This window comes from Melanerpes formicivorus, unplaced genomic scaffold, assembly GCF_026170545.1.
Source record: "Melanerpes formicivorus ecotype bairdi unplaced genomic scaffold, bMelFor1.0.p_v2 SCAF_1, whole genome shotgun sequence".
NCBI lineage: Eukaryota > Metazoa > Chordata > Aves > Piciformes > Picidae > Melanerpes > Melanerpes formicivorus.
In genome coordinates, this window is record NW_027142353.1 from 20,477,551 (window position 1) to 20,501,607 (window position 24,057).

General features: G+C 38.6%; 1 protein-coding gene across 2 annotated transcripts in view; it reads right to left on the minus strand.

Moving 5' to 3' along the window:
- NALF1 (NALCN channel auxiliary factor 1) overlaps window positions 1-24,057 on the minus strand; it is a 544,627-nt gene that overhangs the window by 183,946 nt on the left and 336,624 nt on the right. The window lies entirely within an intron of this gene.

The following is a 24,057-nucleotide window of genomic DNA, read 5'->3' on the forward strand; positions in this document are numbered from 1 at the left end:
CTTGCTTTTATTCCCAAGACATTATATTCAGTTTTGTAGGCTGTGCCAATTCAACTGCAGGCCATTTAGGGAAATGAAGTTATCATGTTATAGCAAATTTCCAGATGGACCAAACAACACCAGCTGCTACATCTGGGTTTGGACAGAAGCCTAGGGTGTGAGTGCAAGTCACTCATTTTTTTTAATGAACAGGCAATGGATATATCTTATCTCCTGATTACAATGGTGACTGGCTCTTTTAAGAGATTTATGCTGAAATGCAAACTCTTCTGAATTTTAGGGTAATTTAATATCCAAGAATTAAAGTGAATAGACTAGTTCTACAAATACTATTGGGAATAGTGAAAGAAGGGCAAAGTAAGCTGCTCAAATCACTAGGTATCTGTTATATTACAGGAAAGTAAAAAATTTCAATATGTCTTTTCCTTCTTTCCCACTGTGATGTGGGACTGTTTCATGTACAAGAGTATGGGGGAGGAGAGAAAGAAAAGTGCTTAAAACCTCCACAAAAGCAAGAGAGCAAGAGCTGGAGACAAGGATTACTACAAGTAACAGACCTGAAATTTCAACAGATTTTGTCTTTGAACAATAAGGATTGCAGCTTTGTACAGTATATCTTCTCCCAGAACAAACACTGGGTACACACACAAACAGAAATTGTAACATATTTGTTAATTTATCTTTGTCCAGGGGAATTTGTAAATAAGTGAAACAGAAGATGACAACAGAGCTTCAGTCTGCAAAGAGAACTCTATTAAACAAAATCAGAGGGCATGTTGCTGTTAGGCCTGAGATAATGATGGTAGTTCAGAAGAATGTAGTTGAATAGTTTAATTTGAGCATATATAAAATTACAGTTAATCATGGATCTACACTGAAGAAAGTATTGGAAAATTGTTTCTGAATATGCTTTCAATTATGCGTTACATTTTTCTTAAATTATAAAGCTTTTTTCAGTTTTGGTCCAGACTATTATTTTGTCCAACGAGTATTCTATCAAGATGTCTAGCTCAATGAATGAAACCAATTGCTGGAGTTTACACAGACAGCACAGACTTTCTATTGAAACCCCCAGGAGGCTTTGCCAAAGAGATATTTTAGCAAAATTATTGTGCTATTTTGGGTGACTGTTTACAAAGAGTTGGATAAATTACTTTTTAGTATTCAAAAGTATAGATTATTGAGACTGATGATTCATGATCATCTTTACAAACTAATTTGACAGCTGTTGATTTGACCACTCAAAGCACTCTCTGAGCATTTATAGCTTAATATCATCCCAAATAGAACTTCTGGGGAAGTACATTACTAACCACAGTAACAATTTGGTTATTTGTGAGAATATGCCTGAAACCTGTTTAAAGTGCGTAGGGACAGAGAGGCTATTGCTAAGACATTCTCAATGTTCATTAAAATGAATAGTTCTAGGCAAACTAGTATTGTATTACATTTTAATCTGCATTTAAGTGTTCTTAAACTTCAATATTCAAATAAGAAACTGATTAACATATGAGTGCAAACCACCCTGATACAAACAAGCCATTTTAGGACAATGATAACAAATAATGACCAAAATAACAGCTTTCAGCATCCATGATTTCAGTTTGGAAATCAGATAAAATTGTACTTAAGCTCTGAGTTTCAAAAAATTCTTAGACTGAACTGAGGATGCATTGGAAAGCTACATATAGTAATTTGAAAAAGAGCCAAATGTTAAGAAGTAAAATTTTACATTTTTTAGTTTACTTGCTGAGTAGGATAGCCCTGTGATAACATAGCACCATTGTTTAAATGTATTTTACATAAAATCTCTCTTTTATCACAACATTCAGATTTCTTAACTCATGAAAATTGATCTAGCTTTTTTACTAAGACTACTCAAAAACATAAATAAAAATATAAACAATTCAGTAACAGAGTACCCCCCCAAAAAATTAAACACCACATTTAACTTATGTGTGCCGCATGACGGAAGCCGCAACAGCCAGATGTCAATATATCATTGAAAGACTATATAAAGCAATATGAAAATACCTTCACATGTCTTATGTCAAAATACTCATGTCTGTCAGATAGAAGTCAGTTTTAGAATGCATTAGCTAGTAGTTGTAACATAGCTAAAATTATAGCATAAGCAACATCATGGTACCTATCTCCCTTGTGGTTCATGTTTATGATTTAAATCTGCATCTTAATATAACCTGTTGCAAGACTGTTGAATGACATTTTATCAGTCTGTTATATATGGATTGCAGTGAATTCAAAACATCGTGAATGTACGGAAAACTCTTCTCTGATGGCCAGGTGGAAAGGGACCTGGGGGTGCTGGTTGAGACTAGGCTGAACATGAGCCAGCAGTGTGCACAGGTGGCCAAGAAGGCCAATAGTATCCTGGCCTGTATCAGGAACAGTGTGGCCAGCAGGAGCAGGGAGGTCATTGTGCCCCTGTACTCAGCACTGGTTAGGCCACACCTTGAGTACTGTGTCCAGTTCTGGGCCCCTCAGATTAGGAAAGATCTTGACTTGCTGGAACGTGTCCAGAGAAGGGCAACAAATCTGGTGAGGGGTTTGGAGCACAAGCCTTATGAGGAGAGGCTGAGGGAGCTGGGGTTGTTTAGCCTGGAGAAGAGGAGGCTCAGGGAAGATCTGACTGCCGTCTACAGCTTATTGCCATCTACAGGGTTAGGTGATCAGCTGGACTTGATGATCTTAGAGGTCTCTTCCAACCTGGTTGATTCTGTGATTCTGTAGTGCTAGTTATTTATTCAACAATGACTTGGTTTTGGTTTTAGTGAACAGTTCCTTTTTGGCCACATATCTTTAAATCAATTTAATGGACAGATCCCCAGTTCTCCACCTCTCAAAGGCAGAGAAACTTTTAACTGCAGAGAAAATTTTGGAAAAATAAAATCTGCTCAAGAATATTTTGCCTTAGAGGAGATTTTGTAAATATATTTAATGACTCTGTTTATCACATACCCTAATATGCATGGAAAATAATGCGATATCTCTTCCAAGTTCCAAGGCTCTTTTCTATTATGTTTTTTCTCTTGTGCAAGTGAAGGAAATGTTACAAGTGTGAAACAGAAACACTACTGAAGCTGAGAACACAAAAAAGAATGAAAGAATGAGATCTGGCACACACTGGTGAAGACTGATGTTCAAAGGCATACAAATTTTGCTACTTTTGAGCAAACCACTACTAAATGAACCAATCACTCTTGAGAAAACACAGTTGATTAGTACATGAAGTTATTAGTTACACAAGAATACACAAGAATTAGTTACACAAGAATAAAGGCATCCTGGCCTGCATTAGGAATAGTGTGGCCAGCAGGAGCAGGGAAGTCATTGTGCCCCTGTACTCTGCACTGGTTAGGCTACACCTTGAGTACTGTGTTCTGGGCCCCTCAGTTTAGGAAGGACATTGAGACACTTGAACGTGTCCAGAGAAGGGCAACAAGGCTGTTGAGAGGCCTTGAGCACAAGCCCTATGAGGAGAGGCTGAGGGAGCTGGGATTGTTTAGCCTGGAGAAGAGGAGGCTCAGAGGTCACCTCATTGCTGTCTACAGCTACCTGAAAAGTGGTTGTAGCCAGGAAGGGGTTGGTCTCTTCTCTCTAGCAACCAGCACCAGAACAAGGGGACACAGTCTCAAGCTGCTCCAGGGGAAGTTTAGGCTCGAGGTGAGGAGAAAGTTCTTCACTGAGAGAGTCTTTCGTCATTGGAATGGGCTGCCTTGGGAGGTGGTGGAGTCACCATCCCTGGAGGTGTTCAAGAGGGGATTGCATGTGGCACTTGGTGCCATGGTTTAGTCATGGGTCTGTGGTGATAGGTTGGACTTGATGATCTTTGAGGTCTTTTCCAACCTTGGTGATACCGTGATACTGTGATATATTAGAAATCATTTCATTCACCCAATTTCTAATTTTCTCTTTATCTGGTGAAGAACTGCATTTGAAATCCGCTTTCTTATTAAATGTGATAACATTAAACAAAATCAACTTGAAAACTATATAAAAATAATATTTTATCTGATTTCCTCTTTAAGTGAAAAAAAATAATAAAAGGATGTTCTTTGAAAGCCATGTAGATTCACCATTTGCTAAAATACTATATGGCACTGGACAAAAAAATCCCCAAAAAACTAAAAATGCTTTGAGCATCTGAATAGAAACTAAATAATCACCAGGGATCACATTATAAAGACACGATTCTTATAAGTTCCTTCAATTCAGAACAATCTTAACCATGTTAAGACAGCTCCTTAGTTCACACATACTGTCAGAAATTGTTGCTAACATCAGAGGTTGCCCCTACTGTAAAAAATATGTGGAGGAATAAAGGAATTATCACACTGATCACATGGTGTGAAAACACAAGGCAGTTTAGTCTACAGATGACAAGGAAACAGTTGTTTGAAGTTGAAAAACAAAAAAAAACTGCAGTACAGAGGGAAAAAATTAAAAAAAAAGTAAACCTGGCACCAATTGAAACCAGATTGGGCAAAAAGAAGGATGAGCGGTCAGCTGCCAAAAACATACAATAAAATAGTACAAAACCAGATTAAGGATAAAGGCATTGGGAATCCAAAAGATTAGATAATTCAGTGATACTGTAAACATAAGTGATGATTACTGTACATAGGATATCTGGATAGGAATATTTAATTTGTTTGTAAATATGTTTACTCTGTTTGCTAAGGATAATCTTATGCTTACATAAAATTAAATCTAAGTATCAGTTGCTGTAACAACATAATACATTAGTTCTCTGGTTTTATTATTTATCATTTGACTAGAGGATTGTTTGCCAGGAATTTTGTGACTTAACACTTCAATGTTTTCAGTATTACTTGAATGAAGATTCTGCATATTTATTTAATTTTGAAGACACTTAAAAAATTATTTTCCTTAAAGAAGCAAGACAAGTTCAAGGAATCTGATACTTAAATAATTACACCAGAAAAAAGTGCACTTGCACTCCAGAATCATAGAAAACCTCAGAAAATAAAATTAGATAAACATGTTTCACCCTTTCATGTTTTTACTGACAGTATTATATTACAGCATCACATTTTGCTAAAAAAATACCAAATTAGACTATCTAATTAAAAGCCATACTCTTACTCACAGCTTTTTAGCATTGGCTCTATTTTGTTAATAATCACACTGTCAAAGAATGCTGCGCTCTGAAGACAGCGTTTCCATTCTCACCTTTGCAAGATTCAAGAAGAGGACACAGTCTCAAGCTGTGCCAGAGGAAGTTTAGGCTGGAGGTGAGGAGGAAGTTCTTTACAGAGTTACTGGCCATTGGAATGTGCTGCCCAGGGAGGTGGTGGAGTCACCGTCCCTAGAGGTGTTCAAAAAAGGATTGGATGTGGCACTTGAAGCCATGGCTTAGTTAGTCATGAGGTGTTGGGTGGTAGGTTGGACTTGATGACCTCAGAGGTCTTTTCCAACCTTATTGATTCTATGATTCTATGATGTGAAAACTGTGTTTATAAAATAGAAATATAAATCAAAGTCTCCCCTACAATCTAAAAGGTGTAAAGAAGACTGATGTTAAATGATACCCTCAGCAAGTTTATTGATGACACAAAACCAGGAGGGGTGGCTGACAAAACAGAAGGCTGTGCTGCCACCCAGTGTGACCTGGACAGACTGAAGACAGACAAGGGCAAGCACAGTCCTGCACCTAGGGAGGAATAACCCCTTAGTACCAGTTGGGGGATGACCTGCTGCAAAGCAGCTGTGTGGAGAAGGACCTGGGAGTCCTGGTGGACAACAGAATGACCATGAGCCAGCAATGTGCCCTTGTGGCCAAGAAGGCCTGGGCTCCCAAGTTCTGCTTGAGAGGGAGGGTACGGCAAAGAGCTAAAAAGATGATCAAAGGACTTGAACATCTGTCTTATGAAGAAAGGCTGAGAGACATAAGGCCTGGAGAAGAGAAGACTGAGAATTTTATCAATGCTTATAAATACTTAGAGGGTGGTTGTCAGGAGGATGAAGTCACTTTTTTTTTCAATTGCTTTCGGTGATAGGACAAGAGATAATGGGCACAAAATTTAGAAGTTTCATTTAAACATACGGAGGAACATCTTTACTTTGAGGGTCATAGAGCCCTGGGACAGGCTGCCCAGAGCATTGGTGGAGTCTCTTTCTCTGGAGTCATTCAAGTCCTGCCTGGATGGCATCCTGTGCAATCAGCTCTAGGCACCTGCTTTGGTGGGGGGGTTGGACTAGATGAACTCCAGCGGTCCCTTCCAACCTCTACCACTCTGTGATTCTGTGATAAATAAAAAAGGAGAATGTTGCATATGTAGTATCTGGATTGACATTTCTCTCAAGCTAGTTTTAAAAAAAGCTAGAGTCATAAAATGATTTTCCCAGGAAAAGTTTTCATTTAAATCATGAGGGAAACGTAACATGTTTTGCCAATGTTTGGGTCATGCAGACCTGCTGTCATTTCAGCATCATACATTCTATAAAATTGCTGTAAGATCACAGAATCACCAAGGCTGGAAGAGACCTCAAGATCATCAAGTCCAACCTGTCACCACAGACATCATGACTAAACCATGGCACCAAGTGCCACGTCCAATCCCCTCCTGAACACCCCCAGGGATAGTGACTCCACCACCTCCCTGGGCAGCCCACTCCAAGGGCGAATGACTCTCCCAGTGAAGAACTTTCTCCTTACCTTGAGCCCAAACTTCCCCTGGCACAGCCTGAGACTGTGTCTTCCTGTTCTGGTGCTGGCTGCCTGAGAGACAGACCCCAGCTACAGATAGCCCCCCGGCTACAACTACCCTTCAGGTAGTTGCAGACAACAAGGTCTCCCCTGAGCCTCCTCCTCTCCAGGCCAAACAAGATGTTGCAAGGCTTAAGATAAGATTGTGTTATAATTGAGTGTCCTGAAGGGACAACAAGCCTCAAAAATGTTCTGAGCCAGACAATGGCGCAGGATCCAGCAGGTCTGGGTTTTCAGTAAAAATCCCACATTGCCCCGGCTTGTCTGAACATGATCTGGAGTACAAGTGGGCCAGGTGTGGGTGCCTTTGGGCATGTTTGGAGAGAACTCATTCTATAGGTTACAGTGTCGGGTTTTTATGTCTCAGTCTTTCTTGTCACTGGACATTATTGTCTCAGGAAAGCTACAAGTACCAGCCCAAGGAGCCAGAGCCTTGTCTTGCAATCGTCCAAGCTCTGGGAGAAATCACAAGCCTTGCTTGGAAGCTGAGCTGTGTTTCAGTTTACCCAGAAAGGACTGCAAAGACCCCTCGCTGTATAGTGTTGTAAAGCCCAGGAGCAGACAGACACATCTCACCGGGCCGAGAGACAAACCCCGGGAGGAGCTGAGTCCCTGGGACAGTTTTGGTTTTTTGGAAGAAGGAAAAAACACTGCTGCGAAGATTGCAAACCCTGTAAGCTGCGGCAGCAACCTCTTTGCTACAAAGCTTCCAGCTACAAAGCCTTTGGAAATAAATCCTGTATGTGCCTCGGGGACAACCTGCAGACGCCAACAGAAAGGGAAACTCTGTTCCTGCAGCTTCCATGTAGTCAATGCCATTTTGGTTTTGTTTAAATCCCCACATGTGCCGCAGGGTACATCGATCAGTGAGTAATTACGAAATCTGATTTTTATAAGTATCTATTAAAGATCTGTTACCTTAGGGAATTCTGGAGTTCCCCTCCCACCCCTTGTGGGCAATCTCTGGCTTTATTGCTTATGTTGTCTTTTTTCTTTACAGTTTAAAGTGCTGTTTGTTGTTTCTGGATTTTTGTTCATATTTTTTAAATTGTTACTTGTTCCTGCTGGTGAGATATCTGTCCCACAAACGAATATTTCAAATCAGTAAATAGGTTTTATTAATATTTTTTGTGGGATTTTTAATTATTAATAAAGTTATTAATGTTTTAATTAATTGTTCCACCTATTGAATATTAATAACTTCCTTACCATAATAACATTGAGGGAAAGGGAAAAACACATAGAAATTGTTTCTGTCAACAACAATTTGTGTCCCAAATTTTTTGGCTGTGGTAGTGCAAAAATGAAATCATCATGAACCTCTAAAATACAGCAAAAATTAAATGTCTGTTTTACATATGAGGAGTCTGGATAATTATGTTATGATGCCATGTAAAATTTGACAAGTATAAATCAGAAATTAATAACTTTTAGTTTTTTTTGGATTAGATATGGTAAAAGGTGAGGGATGAGTGAATTTCTAGGGTGGACAAGTAGAAAATCAGTGACATCAGTGACTAGGGAGGGAAGAAGCAACCAACTTAGAAGCTAAGGAGAGAGAAAAAGATATTTTCTCCTATTTTCAAAATCATCATGAATCCCACAAAATTCTGGGATAGTGACTAAAGAATAAGTTTTTAACTACTCTGTATTAAATACATCTTTATTTAGCTGTCAGGGTGATTACAGCTCTGAAATAGACTAGACTAGACTAGACTAGATTAGACTAGACTAGACTAGAAGTAACCAGGTTGGAAAAGACCTTTGAGATCATCAAGTCCAACCCATCATCCAACACTGTCTAATCAACTAAACCATAGCACCAAGCACCCCATCCAGTCTCTTCCTAAACACCTCTGGTGATGGTGACTCCACCACCACCTCCCTGGGCAGCCCATTCCAATGGCAAATTACTCTTTCTGTGAAGAACTTCTTCCGAACATCCAGCCTAAACCTCCCCTGGCACAGAGTGAGACTGTGTCCTCTCATTCTGGTGTTGGTTGCCTGGGAGAAGAGACCAACCCCCTCCTGGCTACAACCTCCCTTCAGGTAGTTATAGAGAGCAATGAGCTCACCTCTGAGCCTCTTCTTCTCCAGGCTAAGCAACCCCAGCTCCCTCAGCCTCTCCTCATAGGGCTTGTGTTCCAAACCCCTCCCCAGCTTTGTTGCCCTTCTCTGGACACGCTCCAGCAAGTCAACATCTTTCCTAAACTGAGGGGCCCAGAACTGGACACAGGACTCAAGGTGTGGCCTAACCAGTGCAGAGTACAGGGGCACAATGACTTCCCTGTGCACACTGCTGGCTCATGTTCAGCCTACTGCCAACCAGTACACCCAGGTCCCTTTCTCCCTGGCTGCTCTCCAGCCACTCTGACCCCATCCTGTAGCACTGCATGGGGTTGTTGTGGCCAATGTGTAGAAGCCAGCACTTAGATGTTAAATCTCATACTGTTGGACTCTCCCCATCCGTTCAGCCAGTCAAGGCTCCTCCTCAGAGCCCTCCTACCCTCAAACAGATTAACTTCTGCCCCCAGCTTAGTGTCATCTGCAACTTTACTGATGACTGTCTCAATCCCCTCGTCCAGATCATCAATAAAGATATTAAAGAGCATGGGGCCCAGCACTGATCGTTGGGGCACACCACTAAGGACTGGCTGCCAGCTGGATGTGGCACCATTCACCACCACTCTCTGGGCTCAGCCCTCCAGCCAGTTCCTAACCCAGCATACGGTGCTGCTGTCCAAACCATGGGCTGACAGCTTGGCCAGGAGTTTGCTGTGGGGGATGGTATCAAAGGCCTTGCTGAAGTCCTGGTAGACTACATGCACAGCCTTCCCCACATCCACCAGGTGGGTCACCTGATCATAGAAGGAGATCAGGTTGGTCAGGCAGGACCTGCCCTTCCTAAATCCATGCTGGCTGGACCTGAGCCCTTGGCCATCCCGTAATTGCTGTGTGATTGCACTCAAGATGACCTGTTCCATAATCTTGCCTGGCACTAAGGTCAGGCTCACATGTCTCTAATTCCCTGGCTCATCCAACTGGCCCTTCTTGTGGATGGGCATCATGTTGGCCAGCTTCTAGTCATCTGGGACCTCTCCAGTAATCCAGGACTGTTGAAAAATGATGGAGAGTGTCTTGGCCAGCTCATCTGCCATCTCTCTCAGCACCCTAGGGTGGAGCCCATCCAGTCCCATGGACTTTTGGGGATCCAAGTGGCTAAGAAGGTCTCTAACTACTTCCTCCTGGATCACAGGGATACTATACTGCTTCCTCTCTCCATCTGCCAGCTCAGAAGGCCAGTTGTCTGGAAGACAACCTATCCTGTTATTAAAATTTGAGGCAAAGAAGGTGTTAAGCACCTCTGCCTTTTCCTCGTCTTTTTTTTACTATTTTCCCCTCTGTGTCTACCAAGGAGTGGAGGTTGTTCTTGTCTCTCCTCTTGCTGTCAATATATTTGTAGAAGGATTTTTTGTTGTCCTTCACAGCAGTGGCCAGTCTAAGCTCTAAATGGGCTTTTGCCTCTCTAATTTTTTTCTGCATGACCTAGCAACATCCTTAAACATTCCATGGTTTACCTCACCTTCTTTCCAAAGGTGATACACTCTCTTTATTCCCTTAAATCACCCAGAAGTTAATTGCCCAACCAGGCTGGCCGTCTGCCCCAGCATCTCCTCTTCCAGGACATTGGCACAGTTTGTTCCTGCGTCTTCAAAAATTCTTTCCTGAAGTAGGTCCAGCCCTCCTGGACCCCTTTGTTTTTAAGAGCTGTTTCCCAAGGTACCTTCTGAGTTAGTTCCTTGAGTAACCTGAAATCTGCCCTCCGGAAGTCCAGAGTAGAGGTTTTGTTGATGTCCCTCTTAGCTTGACACCACCTCTAGCTGAACAAAACTATTTGTGGCAAGATAGGTTTGCAATACATGTTCCTATTTTAAAACATCTGAGGAGCAAATACAAATGTATGAAATATCATCATGTCACTGTCTGAATCACATAAAGCTTTCTATTACGTTCATCTAGTAGAACTAGAAGGCAGCCTTACACCAGAAAATGTCTGCATTCCTGAATCTGAAAAGGACTCTCCACTCTCAGATGTTGTCTTGCAGTAGAGAGTAATTGTTTGCTGCCTTATGAGAAATGGGAATTTAGGGTTCTGCAGAACAACAGAAGTTACAGTTTGACATATTTTAACAAATTACCACCTTCAATTTAATCATTTAAGAATAGGCAAAATAAGATTAAATTAGTTTTGTTGGGCTCTTTGGCTTCAAAGTTGCCTATTTTATGCAATTAAAATACCTAGAGAGGATTTGTTTTGTAGTTACTGGATTAAACACAAGAGCTGGGACTGGAAATCAGATGCAATTCCACATAGTTGTGTGCCCTCTAAGATGTAAACTGTGGACTTACTTTTTTGATGTCATAATATCTTACTGAGAGGAGGAGTCACCAGACTCACTCCTGTCACCTACATAACCAGTCCATAGACCATTCAAGTAACATTACACATGGTAAAGAAGTGACACATTTGCTCTCTTCTGTAATAGCAAACTAAATAATTTGAAAACAATTTGAAAATCACTGGACCAATATAGAAACAGACATATGATGAGAGCTGTAGAATGTATAGAACACATTCCTGGAAGTTCCAGGTTCTTAACTAACCTCACAAAAAATACAGGAAAAGGTCATAAACCAAAGATAAAATGCAGTCTGCTATTACTTTCTTATGCTGGGTAGAGAGGAAATTACAAGCCTGGAATACAATCTCAGCCATGGTTTGTAACTATGAGCCCACATTTCTGCTGTCTATGGGCACTAGCCTTCAATTATTTATGCTCATTAAACATGAATAAAGTCCTGACACCCAGATCATCATCATTACTCAGTGTATTAGTACATCCCAAAGAACCTTCCTGATGAGAACTCCTGTGTGGTGAACCCCCTGACCATTCAACCTAGAAGTAACTACACAAAAATTAAGCAGTGTTCTCAGGTAAATCCTTTGTGATGAAAACAGAGGCCCAAAATCCATTTTGCTCTGAGAATCCTGCATCATATTGTACTGTTCACTTCTTTTTACAGAGGAAACATTCCAAGAAGCAGATGTTTATAGACTTGAACAGGTAAACTCACAAGACACCAGCAGCTTCCTTCGCTGATTCCTTGCCCATCTGTCTCTAGGACCTGCTCTGGTCCTGAATTCTCAAAGATATTCCATGTGAAATAAAAACAAAACAAAACAAAACAAAACAAAAAAAAAAAAAAAAAAAAGGAAAAAAAAACCCAACCAAAAAACCCCATAACAAAAAACCCCAAAGGCACCAGGGGAACTTTTTAGCAGCACAGCCTTAGCTCTTCCTAACTTTACTTGGTGATTGCAAGTGAATGAAAGAAGATGGTGTTCAGGTTGGAATAGTTCTTGCATCCCTAAGGCACTACATGTTTTAATGCACCAGTACTGCTGGTCTGCCATATATCTGCTTATTTGCACCTACTAGTCATGCAAAATAATTTTTTTCTGTGCTACTCTATGATAGCTGTTACCAGCCAATATGCATCTGGGTTTTGCTTGTTTTTTTAAGAGGTGCTTTTAACTAGAACTTTTCTTCATAATCTTGAAATCTTAATTTTGCTATATTGAGACACACAAAGCTCAACATTTGCGGTGTATTTCTATCAGTTTTGTATCAGCAGAACTTGTTTAATGTTAGAAACATGATCTCCACATGAAATAATTGTGTGCATCAGTCTCTCAGCATAACTTATTTAAAAAGCCATTATTCATTCCTGAACTCCAAACAGCAATCCATTCTTCGTAACTATTTGCCTAATTATTTCAGTTGAAGACTGTCTGCTTCCTTTTCCCCAAAGTGTTCACTTGGAGTACTCAAGGGCCGCCATATTGATATTCTGTAGTGGTGAAAGGCAGAAGCAAACAATTCTTCAGTTCTAAAAATTTAATGAGGCTCAGGTGGATTTAAAACCACAACCTGATTTGCCTCTTATATTCAAGGTCTACATACTGTTGTTGCATGCTTTAGAAAATGATGCATTAGGCTTGTTTTTCAAATTACTTGCCATTACATTATTTTTAATTTTTAAAAATTGTTTTTATTAAGATTCTTAGGCATTTGCTTAGTCTACTTCCCTAATCTATAGAGTGGTATGATACTTTTAATTCATGATACTTATTTCTGTGTTACTTATACAGTTCCAGCACTTTTTGAGAGTCAAGCTGTGTTTCATTATTGTCACCATTAGAGTTCTTCAGCACTGCTTAGTGATTTTTATGTGATAAAACTGACAAATCATTTGGCATCAGTGGTTAAAAACAAAACTAAAACTTATCACAGAATGTTAGAGGTTGCAAGGGACCTCCAAAGATCAAGTCCACCCCCACTGCCAAAAGCAGGATCTCCTAGGCTAGTCTGCACAGAAGTGTATCCAGGCTGATTTTGAAAGTCTCCAGAGAAGGAGACTCCACAACCTCCCTGAGCAGCCAGTTCCAGTGTTCCATCACCCTCACTGTAAAGAAATTTCTCCTCCTGTTGAGGTGAAATTTTCTATGTACAAGTTTGTATCCATTGCCTCTTGTCTTATTATTCTGCACAAGCGAAAAGAGATTGGCCCCCTTCACTGGACACCCACCCCTCAGATATTTATACACATTGATCAGATCCTCTCTCAGTCTTCTCTTCTCAAGACTAAACAGCCCCAGGTGTCTCAGTCTCTCTTCATAGAGAAGGTGCTCAATTCTCCCTATCATCCTCATGGCTCTCTGTTGGACTCTTTCCATCAGTTCCCTGCATCTCTTGAACTGGGGACCCTGAAACTGGACACAGTATTCCAGGTGTGGTCACACTACGGGAGAGTAGAGGGTGAGAAGAACCTCCCTAGACCTGCTGGACACACTTTTCTTGATGCATCCCAGGATACCATTGACTCTCTTGGCTACAAGGGCACAATGTTGTTCCATGGAGAACTTGCTGTCCATCAGCACTCCAAGGTCTTTCTCCGTGGAGTTGCTTTCTAGCAGGGCAGCCCCTAACCTGTTATTCCCCTAGCCTGCTGTTATTTCTCCCCAGATATAGGACCCTGCACTTTGCCTGCACCCAGCTCTCCAGCCTGTCCAGTTCTTGTTGGATGGCACCACAGCCTGATGGGGTGCCAGCCACCCCCCCCAGTTTTGTATCATAAGCAAACTTGCTGAGGGTATTCTGAATCCCCTCATCCAAGTCACTGACAAAGATATTGAACAAAACTGGACACAGTACTGATCCCTGGGGAACACCACTGGCCATAGGCCTCCAGGTTGACTCTGTGTCATCAATCACAGCCCTCTTAACTTTGTCACTGAGGTAATTTTCAATCCACCTCACAGATTAATTGTCTATGCCATATTACCTGAGTTTTTCTACAAGGATGTTATGGGAGACAGTATCAAAAGCCTTACTGAAGCCAAGGTATATGACAATCCACTGCACTTCCTTCATCTACCTATTTGGTCATGGTTTCATAGAAGGATCTCAGATTAATCAAGCAATCCATGTTGGCTACTTCTGACAACCCTCTTTTCTTCCATGAGGTTAGAGATATAGGATCACCAGATATTAGGAGTAGGAAGGGACCTCTGGAGATCTTTGAGAAAGTTCTTCACCAAGCGAGTTGTTCGTCATTGGAATGTGCTGCCCAGGAAGGTGGTGGAGTCACCGTTACTGTGATACTGTGAATCCAAGAGTCCTGCCAGAGCAGGACCATAGAAGCTAGCGTAGGTTGCACAGGAATGCATCCAGATGGGTCTTGAAAGTCTCCAGAGAAGGAGACTCCACAACCTCTCTGGGGAGGCTGTTCCAGTGATCTATGATCCTTATAGTAAAAAAGTTCTTCTTCATATTGAGTTGGAACTTCCTGTTCTATAGTTTACATCCATTGCCCTTTGTCCTATCACAGGGTGCAAGTGGGAAGAGGCTACCCTTTCCAGAATGAGCTGCTCCATGATCTTTCCAGGGATGGAGATGAGGCTGCCAGGCCTTTAGTTGCCTTTTTTGAATACTGGAGTGACATTCATATTTTCCTTTCTTTCTCAGAAAATAAATAAATACATTTAGCACTCAGAAGTTAGCAGCAATTAAGCTGAGCTTTGCTTAGATGAATGCTTCCCGATTGTAGCAAACAGGTTATACCAACATTCAGGTTTTTATGAAGGATAGAACACCACTTTGTTGGCTTTCTGCCAACTATAGTCAATAATAATGTTCTATTATGGAAAATACACAGACATGGACAATTCAGAGGGCATTTATTTTGATAGTAATCTGTGGTGCTTCAAGGCAGCCTGAAATCCAAGTCTTATTTTTGTAGAATGAGTGGTCTTTAAGTATATTTATTTAACCACATTTTTGAAAAAAAAAAAAAAAAAATGCATCTATAAGTGAGAATATAAAAAGTGAAAAAGCATAAGGATGGATGTCATCTAGGACTATCATCCTTGATATCTATTCCAAACCCATGGTCCCTCAAACATACCTTTGAACATTTGGTCACTTGAAGGCAAGACATTGAGTGTTATTTTGGCTCTCAGCTCTAAACAAGAACCACCTCCCTACTTTTCTGTTTAGCCTATGCTTCACAAACAAGGAAGATCACACTCTACTACAAAATCTTAAACTGTAGTGGTGGGTCTAATGACCTTTATAGTGTGTCCCATCCTGCAGAACATTGTGTGCAATGATGTATTCAGATTATGTTTCCCTCCCTGGCTGTACCACTCCACTGGTGTATTTTGTTTACAATTGCTTAGATAGCCTGTGAAATTGGATTCTAGTTTACAAGCAGTCTTTCCATTATTTTTTCTTAACTAACGACAATCCATTGAAATTTATACTTCATGTGCTGCACTGTACATATCTGGAAGTGTCAAGTATTTTGCTGCTTGTATTCCTATTGACATCTGTTATGCATGGTACGTGACTGTGTTCCAGACTGTTACATGAACCATTATTATATGCAAGTACATGCTTTTGCCTGTGAGTTTTGACACTGGGTTTATGTGGTATAATATACTGCTTAAAAAAGGCTTTAGATAGAGCAGTGATTAACCACTGGAACACCAATTCACTAGAAAATGGTATTTCAAAATACTTAACCCCCATTTTGGAGTGTTTGATGAAGAAAGGCATAGATACTAATCACGTATTGGAGAGTATGCATAGGTTGGGGGGATGAATTTTGCTTGTTGTTTTTTTTTCTTCTCTCCATGATAAAAATTTAGTCTCCTCCCACTGAACTACTAGCAAGCTTATCACCTCAATTTTGCTGGAAATTTGTTTTAGGCAGACCAGAGGCTATGCTTAATATGGTCACTTTTGTTTCAGTGAGCTTTTGAATGCACAAAGATTTTAATGTTACAGAAGACTATGCTTAAATTACATGTGAATACATATCTTACAACCTTCCCAGATTTGCTTGAACTGAGGAAAACCTTTACCCATCTTAAAGTCCCCACTGGAATAGACAAACCTTGGACAAAAGTAAACTATCTGTTTAAAGATTTCAGACTCAGTAAGAACACAAATTAAGTAAGCATTGGTTTTATGTCCTTTGCTAGTATGAGAGAATTGTGAGATTTCATAGGTCAAACAATATATTTACAGATATTTTGCTATCTTTGCTTTTTCCCAGCTAGTCCTAGGACACAGTCCTAAGCAACCTGACTTGTCATTTAGCTCTGCTTGGAGCAGGAAGTAGATCGGGAGACCTCAAAAAATCCTTCAATCACTAAATCTATACTGCCACAGCAGACAAGAAGATTCCTGGCAGTTTTTCTAGGACACTTGCTAGGTGCTGCAAAAATTGCAAGCTGCTAATCTATAATATCCTGAGTACAAACAGTAAGCTCCCAAAGATGCCATTTTTTAGCTGTGCTGAATACATTTCCTCTTAATATACTGGTAAACTCACTTCAGTTCTTGGAAAAGGCTAAGGGAAAGAGTTAGAAATCACTGGCCAAACCCCTCCCCAGCAGCAGTATCCCCTAAATAGAGGCTCTGAATACTTATCAGACTTTTGCTCCTTTCTTGGCAAGACTGCTTCTAGAATGGAATTCCTTCTTCCAGTGTCTCTTCTTACCTACCGTGCAGCATCTTTCTACTTTCACTTCTATTTCTTTTTCCTCATTTCAGGAAATAAACCTTTCCAAGTGTTGAATAGCAATGCTTTATTTTAGAATTGGTTTGTAAAGAACCAAGAAGAAAAAAAATGTAATAAGCTTGAGAACTTCTGAAATGTTCCACGATACATAATTCCTCATCCTATCTCTCCCACCCTGCCCTGTCCCATTATGTTAGTGTATTATGTTAGTGTACAATAGCATAATAAACCCGTCCTGTTGAGCTCAGTGTGGGAGACCCAGCTTCACTATAACTCAGGATATTAACTTGAACTTGCTGTCCTGTTTCCCACATATTCAACAGGTCACACATACTGTCTGCACAGCCTATTGGTAACAATTTTATTTCAACAAGAAATTCTACCTTAGCTATGAAAAATTTCTCCTATGATATGTCCCTATGAAAAGTTTTTTTTTCAAGTAGTTTGCTTTCTTCCCAGGTTCTAACCATCATCTAGTTTTTTGTTTTGTTTTGTTTTTCTGTATCATCAGGCATTTGATTTTATAATAAATTGAAAGTATCTTAAAGGAAAGAAAAAAAATAAATTTCATAGGGCTTATGATTTTATTCTCTGTGAGATATCAAAACTAACTGAAGCAATTCTGACAATGTTTCTTCTACTTCAGAGCTTGCTGGGGTGTATTTTATCAAAGCTTATGCTTCTATTGTCAATTTCTTCAATTTTAATTTCACGTTTCTGCTTCAAATGTAACATTTTTCTTTCTTTTTCATTTTCTTTTTAAAGTATTATATTACATACCACTAACTTGAGAAATAAGCTTAATCAGGACATTTTCTAAGGAATGGAATTAAACTTAATGATACTTATCAGTAAGAACTGCTGCTGGATTGGGACACTAATTCATTTAACTGGGATGCCTGCAGGTTATTTACTGTAATCAGGTAAGGACATGTGATCCTTATTTTCCTGAGAAGCCTATGAGAAGTCTTAGTTCTAGAAAGATGCCATATTTATATCAATGTAGTATTTCAAGTGTCATACCCTCGTTTGAGTTACTGTTCACCTGTTCACAGCTGCACTGTATGTATTTACTGTACAAGCTATGCCACAAGTATTCTCCTTTGAGCCACAGGGGCTGAGAAAGTGATGTCCTGAGTGTTTCCTATCCCCCAGGGGAGGATAAGAGTATAGCTTCTCATGCTATGAATGAACTGAAAAATCATTCATTAAAGCCATATGATCACTACCTGACAGCAAGATCATACAACCATCATCGAACTAATGGAATAATCTAATAATGGTTAATAATGGCTACAAAGAAACTAATGTCACCAAAAAGATTTTTTTGTAAGATTCTTGAGGTTTTTCATAATGCAACAAGAACTCGAGCAGCATTTCAGTGAGCTGCAGCTGTTTTGTCGTTGCAAATGTAAATGGCTTTTCCTGAGCTATTTAGGAAACTATACTCTCTGGAATGGCTATATTAAAAAACTGTCTAGGAAAATGTTTCAGTATGCTACTTTAATTCACTGTACTTTAGCTCACTTGGTCAAATACAACAAAAGCTGCACTGCTGGCAGAGAACATGATATAATTTTCATCCCTTTAATGACAGAATAGTTTCAAGATGGGTAGGGCAATAGAAAGCTACTTCAGACTCAAAATAGTATTTTGCTAATTATACTCCATCACAGCATTATGCAGATGAAAGTATTCAGCCTCTCAGTACTAGATATAATGTAACCAATCATGCAAAGCATCGCTGTCAAGATAGAGGTTGTTACAATTAGGACTAAACCCAACAGAAAATAACAGAAAATAACCTCCTTCTTCTCTCCCCCCTCCCCCCTCCGCCATTATTAACAAGTTTACTGCAAGCTGAGTGCACCAGAGCTTTAAAAGTTATAACTAATGGACAATGCATTCTTGATTGTTCTTATTCTGAAATTCACTTATTATTTTCACTTGGCTGAGTGCTTTACTGTGCTTTAAGGTCAGGAGTTTACTCATCTAAACCTCCTACTTCAGGCCTTTGGGAATGGAAAGGATGAAGAATGGCTGAGTCCATTAGTACAGATTACTTATTCAAGTATTTACAAACCAGTAAGAATGGCAGTGAACATGAAAACCATGCTTTCTAACATGCTGAGTTAATGCCTGTCACCCTAATTTCAAAGGTTTTAGAAAGCAATTACTCTGTCTTTTGTTTTTCATTCTCCAATGGATATTTCTGCTTCATTACGTAGGACTGTGCTGAGCCCAAAGACCACTTGCAGACTTCATCTGAAATTTTAATGAGAAAAGAGTGTAATAAAATCCAGATATTTTTATAAAGCAGAACTGCATCTCTTTCTATTCATTTTTTGCATCTACTAATATGGGAAAGAGGCTTTGTAAACTCATTGGTGGTTAGCCTGTATTCTGCATGAACATAACAGTTTCCCAGATAGGAAGAAGAAAATACTAGCTTATAAGAATAGTCCAATAACTGTTTTTTCAACTGCTCAGTTATGCTTTCCACTGAATAATATCAACTCAACAATAACTCACAGAGCCCAGATGACTTCATTTCAGGAGTTCACAAACAGATATGAGACAGAGAAAATAATGCATAAATGTACAGATAATGCTGAATCATATTGATATCCATTCTGGCCTTACTGCTATTGACATCTGACATAGCATTCTCCTCCTGACTCATTTACTCAAATAAGACAAAGTATTTCACCAACAGATTTTGGAATAGATTGCTAGAACATCTGAATAAAGAACAACCTCCAATTATTTTTGTATGCTTTTAGAGACTGATCAAGCTTTTGAAATGACTGTGTACAGCACAGTATATACTGAATTCCTTCTATCAGCCTTTGTACCTGTGCTTTGTGCAGCAATATTGTACAGCATCTACAGAATATTCCTAGACATAAATCTTTTGATGGACATTTATAAAAAAACCCACAAAGCCTTTTTAGGCAGTGTGCAGTCTAATCCCTCAGCCAGATCCATCAATGTATATGGACTGATGATGATTGCAAAAGCTGTAAAGCTCTGGCAGCTCATTTCTAGAAGCGTAAGGCTCCTGTCACTAGTGCAGCTCATTAGATCCCTTTTCCATGAACTCTGCTCATGCTCTTTTTAAAGCAGCAAATAATCAAGGAGGAATGGCTCCTTGGTCTTAGATCATCTTAGATACATGTTTCCAGTCGAAAACATGGGCAGTCTCTAAAATCTCCAGTAAATTATACATACTTATACATACTTACATACCAGTCATATGGATATACCAGTCAGTTCTTTTTGAGCATGTGCCTAATAATATGCTTGTCTTACTTTTGGACTCTGTGTGAGCAATCTCAACCATGTGAACATTATGGAGCAGAGGCTGCATCTTCTTGTTCTATGTTACAATCAGCCATTCTGCTTATGTAGTAGCAACATGCCATTCGTGGTAATTCATCTAGGATTTGTTTCAGATTGGGCCCCTTCTCTCAGCAAAGCATGAGAACATTAGAGTTCATTAAACTGTGGAGTCCTAATTTTCAAAACCACTTTGTTGTTGTATTAGATATGCATCCTAAGTTTTTACAAAATGATACTGAAGATTTTTGGTTAGTTGGTTGTTTTTTTTTGGTTAAAATCAGAGTAAATACAGAATGAAATCCTGCCCTGCTGAAGATGATAGAATATTTTTTTATTTGGTTTAATTTTGACTAAAGGTTCATTGCAAGATGATAACACCAGGCCAAAAAAAAAGGAAAAAAAAAAAAAAAGCAACTTTGGGAAAGGATGGTCTGTCTCATTACAGAAGAAGAAAATTGTTTTGATAAAGAGGTATATTTAAATGCATAACTAGGAAAAGACAGCTCTAGCACGAATAACAGATATGACGTTACCACACACAATGAACAACATTTAGATTATATGACCCCATCAATATTCCTGTAGAAAAAAACACCAAAACACAGCCCTTCTCTTAGGCAAAGCTTGTTCCATTATTAATCAAAAGCAACTAAGAACTAGTTTGTTGATCAAGGAGGTGCTCACTTTCCAAGCCATCTCCTTTGTCCTGACATTAGCTGTGGTATAACTTTGTGGTGAGACAGATCAGAGAACTGATCTCAAAAACGCTCAGATTGAAGGGAATGAAAAAATCTGCTCTGTTTTATGACAGTTTACAGAAAATAAGTTATTTCAGATAACACCCAATGTACTACAGATAAACAGACTTTTGACCAAGTTCAATGATTATGGTTACCACCTGTGCTGCGTGGACTAGCATGTATAAACCTGTTTAGAGTTGGTTCAGTATTAGTATCGTATCTCCTTTCACAACAGCAGATGTGTACTGAGAGAAATTTCAGGCAATATGACAGAAGTGTTCTTTTAATTTTTTAAAATAAAATGGTTTATGGTATAATTAAGTATTTGCTCTATCAGTATACTAGGAATTATTATTAGTGTTAAAATTTTATGTGAGTGTGGATCTCCATGAAGTTCAGAATTACATTGTATCTGTTTTCTTTTCTATGTAAAATAATTTGCTAATTTCTAAAGGAGAATGTCTCAGTGGAGTTGAAACAAACACACATAGCAGATGGTTACTTCATTAGTCAAAATCGCAAGTAGAAATAATTCCTTTTTTACAGTGTTTCTCCATATGACAACACAGACCTCAGTACTGCAGAAATACAGTGGCACATTAATTACAATTTCATGGCTTTAGGTAGGTATTACAATTAAGTCAACACAGTTAATCATGCGTTAATAATTCAATTTCATAGCAATTTCCAATGTTTCAGAACTGTTTGTTTTTAAATAATATATATATATATACATATATATATATGAATATTTCCTGATGAAAACCAATATTTAAATATGCATTTGAAGATTGAAAATCAAGCTCTCTAACACAGGAAGCAGGGTACATATTTTTGGATTTATCCTAATCTTGGTCCTCCTGCATCTTCACATAATTTCTTGTACTACCAACATTTAAAAAAGTACAAAAGACTTTTTAGGGGGTCCACTTTAAGGCAAAGTAGAAAAGAAGAGAATATATATGGTCTGAACTGTGCAATGCTGGATGAAGAGAGAAATATTATTTCTTGATCTAAGCACTGTTTATTCCCTGAAGCATGAGGTTATGAAGATGAATAATATTTTGTTGTTATTTTTCAACACAATATGCCACCTGCATTATCTGACATTCACAATTAAACAGCATTTTATAGTAGAAATGTGAAAGACCTCACCACCTTTTTCTTTAAAAAGATGAGTTTAAATAGATTTGTGGCTTTCCTTTATGTAAAATAAAAATAAAAAAAAATCTTTTATTATGAACTTAGATGCCTCATAGCCCCATAAATAAGAGGTATTTCTGCAGTGTAGTTTAAAATATTTTTTTTCAGATACAAAGATTTTATTTACAGCTACCTTTGCACTGAAGTGATCTTAATTTACACATAAATAATACCAGTAATCAAGATTAAATTCTACAGACCATTAAATTTTTACACATTTAAGACACTAGGAGGAATAATATTGCTGTGACCTTGACACAGAACTGCATTGTTAGTTTTATTAGGAAGTGAAACAATAAAGACATCAAAATTAATTTCAAGCTAAGAATATATTTCATGTCCAGTATAGAATTGCTTGATATAATATTAGAGCTCATGAAATATCTTGCACTGAAAAATAGTGTTAAAATGTCATACTTTGGGACACTCAAAATGATTCATACACTTGTGCCAAATTTGTAAATAACTTTGGCTGTAAAACAAAAGAAAAAGAAAAAAAGTTCTTTCACCCAAGCAAATATTTAATTTGGAAATAAACATAAAATTAATTAAAAAAGAAGAACATTTAGAAAATACCAAAAGTCAAAGTCAAATGGCTTAGATTGAATGCCATTTTAATCCAGCCACCCAACCCTACACTGCTTGAATGACAATTTCTTTTGTATTTTTAAAAAGTGTTACAGCTGGTGTAACAAGAAGCTATAGGGTCATCTTGTTTGAGGTTGGGGGTTGGGTTTGTTTGTTTTGGTGTTTTGGTAGTTTTGTTTTTTTTTTGGTGGGGGGGGGGGGGGTTGGGTTGGGTTTTTTTGGTTGTGCTTTTTTTGTTTGACTTGGTTGTATATAACATATCTGCAACCAGGAGAGAGGCTTGTACTTTATTAAAGCAATGTTGTCCAAAAGTCTCAAATTGTTTTTATTTATTGAGCTTTATCAGAGACATTTTGTTGTTTGCTTTTTATCTTTGAACAAGCCAAAATAAAAACAGCCAATGTCAATGATTCTCTCACAGAGATTTTTGTCCATTGCAAAGTGATGGGTGATAGTTTCATTTTTACAGCTTCTTTTGATGAGTTAAAAAATTCCATCAATGCCAAGAGCACAGAGTTATATTTATGCAGTTCATATTCATGCATATAAGTAAAGTTTAGCTATGGTAATTCCAGTGGCAGCCACCTTCTGATGATTTTGTTCTCAGGTGCTTCTTGAAAGTCATGTCTTTCAAACAGGGATGGCTCATGAACCAATTGTAACTCTACCTCATTAAGTTAACAAGCCCTCAGTTTCAATTTTCCCTAATTCACCATCATGTAATTTTCAACAGTTTAGGAAATACCACACAAGCATCTGAGCTGCCTTGGCAATAGACGCAATTTGATAACTGAGAGGGGGTTTGGGAGTTGGAAAGCAGTGTTATGAGGGAGAACTGCTCCCAGTTAAACAATTCCCAGAGCAAACCAGAGCTTTCAGATAGTAATTCACAAAAAACACCATGAAGATAAGCCACCCTCAAATCATAGGCAATAATCCAAACACAAATAGAGATGCAGTTATTAACTTATTATTCATAAATGATTTAATAAGGATAATAACATAATTATAATGGAAGCAAATTATATTTCATTAACTTTAATTTAAGCTTGTAAAGTTCATGTGCTATGGTTTTGTTTTTTTCTTTGAGCTGTAATAATAATATCTTTTGGGCAATGTATACTCTGTTGCTTAAACCCAAATTGTTCTGAAGAATATATCTTCATCCAGTTCAAAAGTAACCATTATAAAATGCATTATTAATTCAAGAAAGTGCTTTTATTTTCTGTAAGCACCACACTGCAAACTGGTGTTCATTGATTTGTTTGTGAAATGTATTAC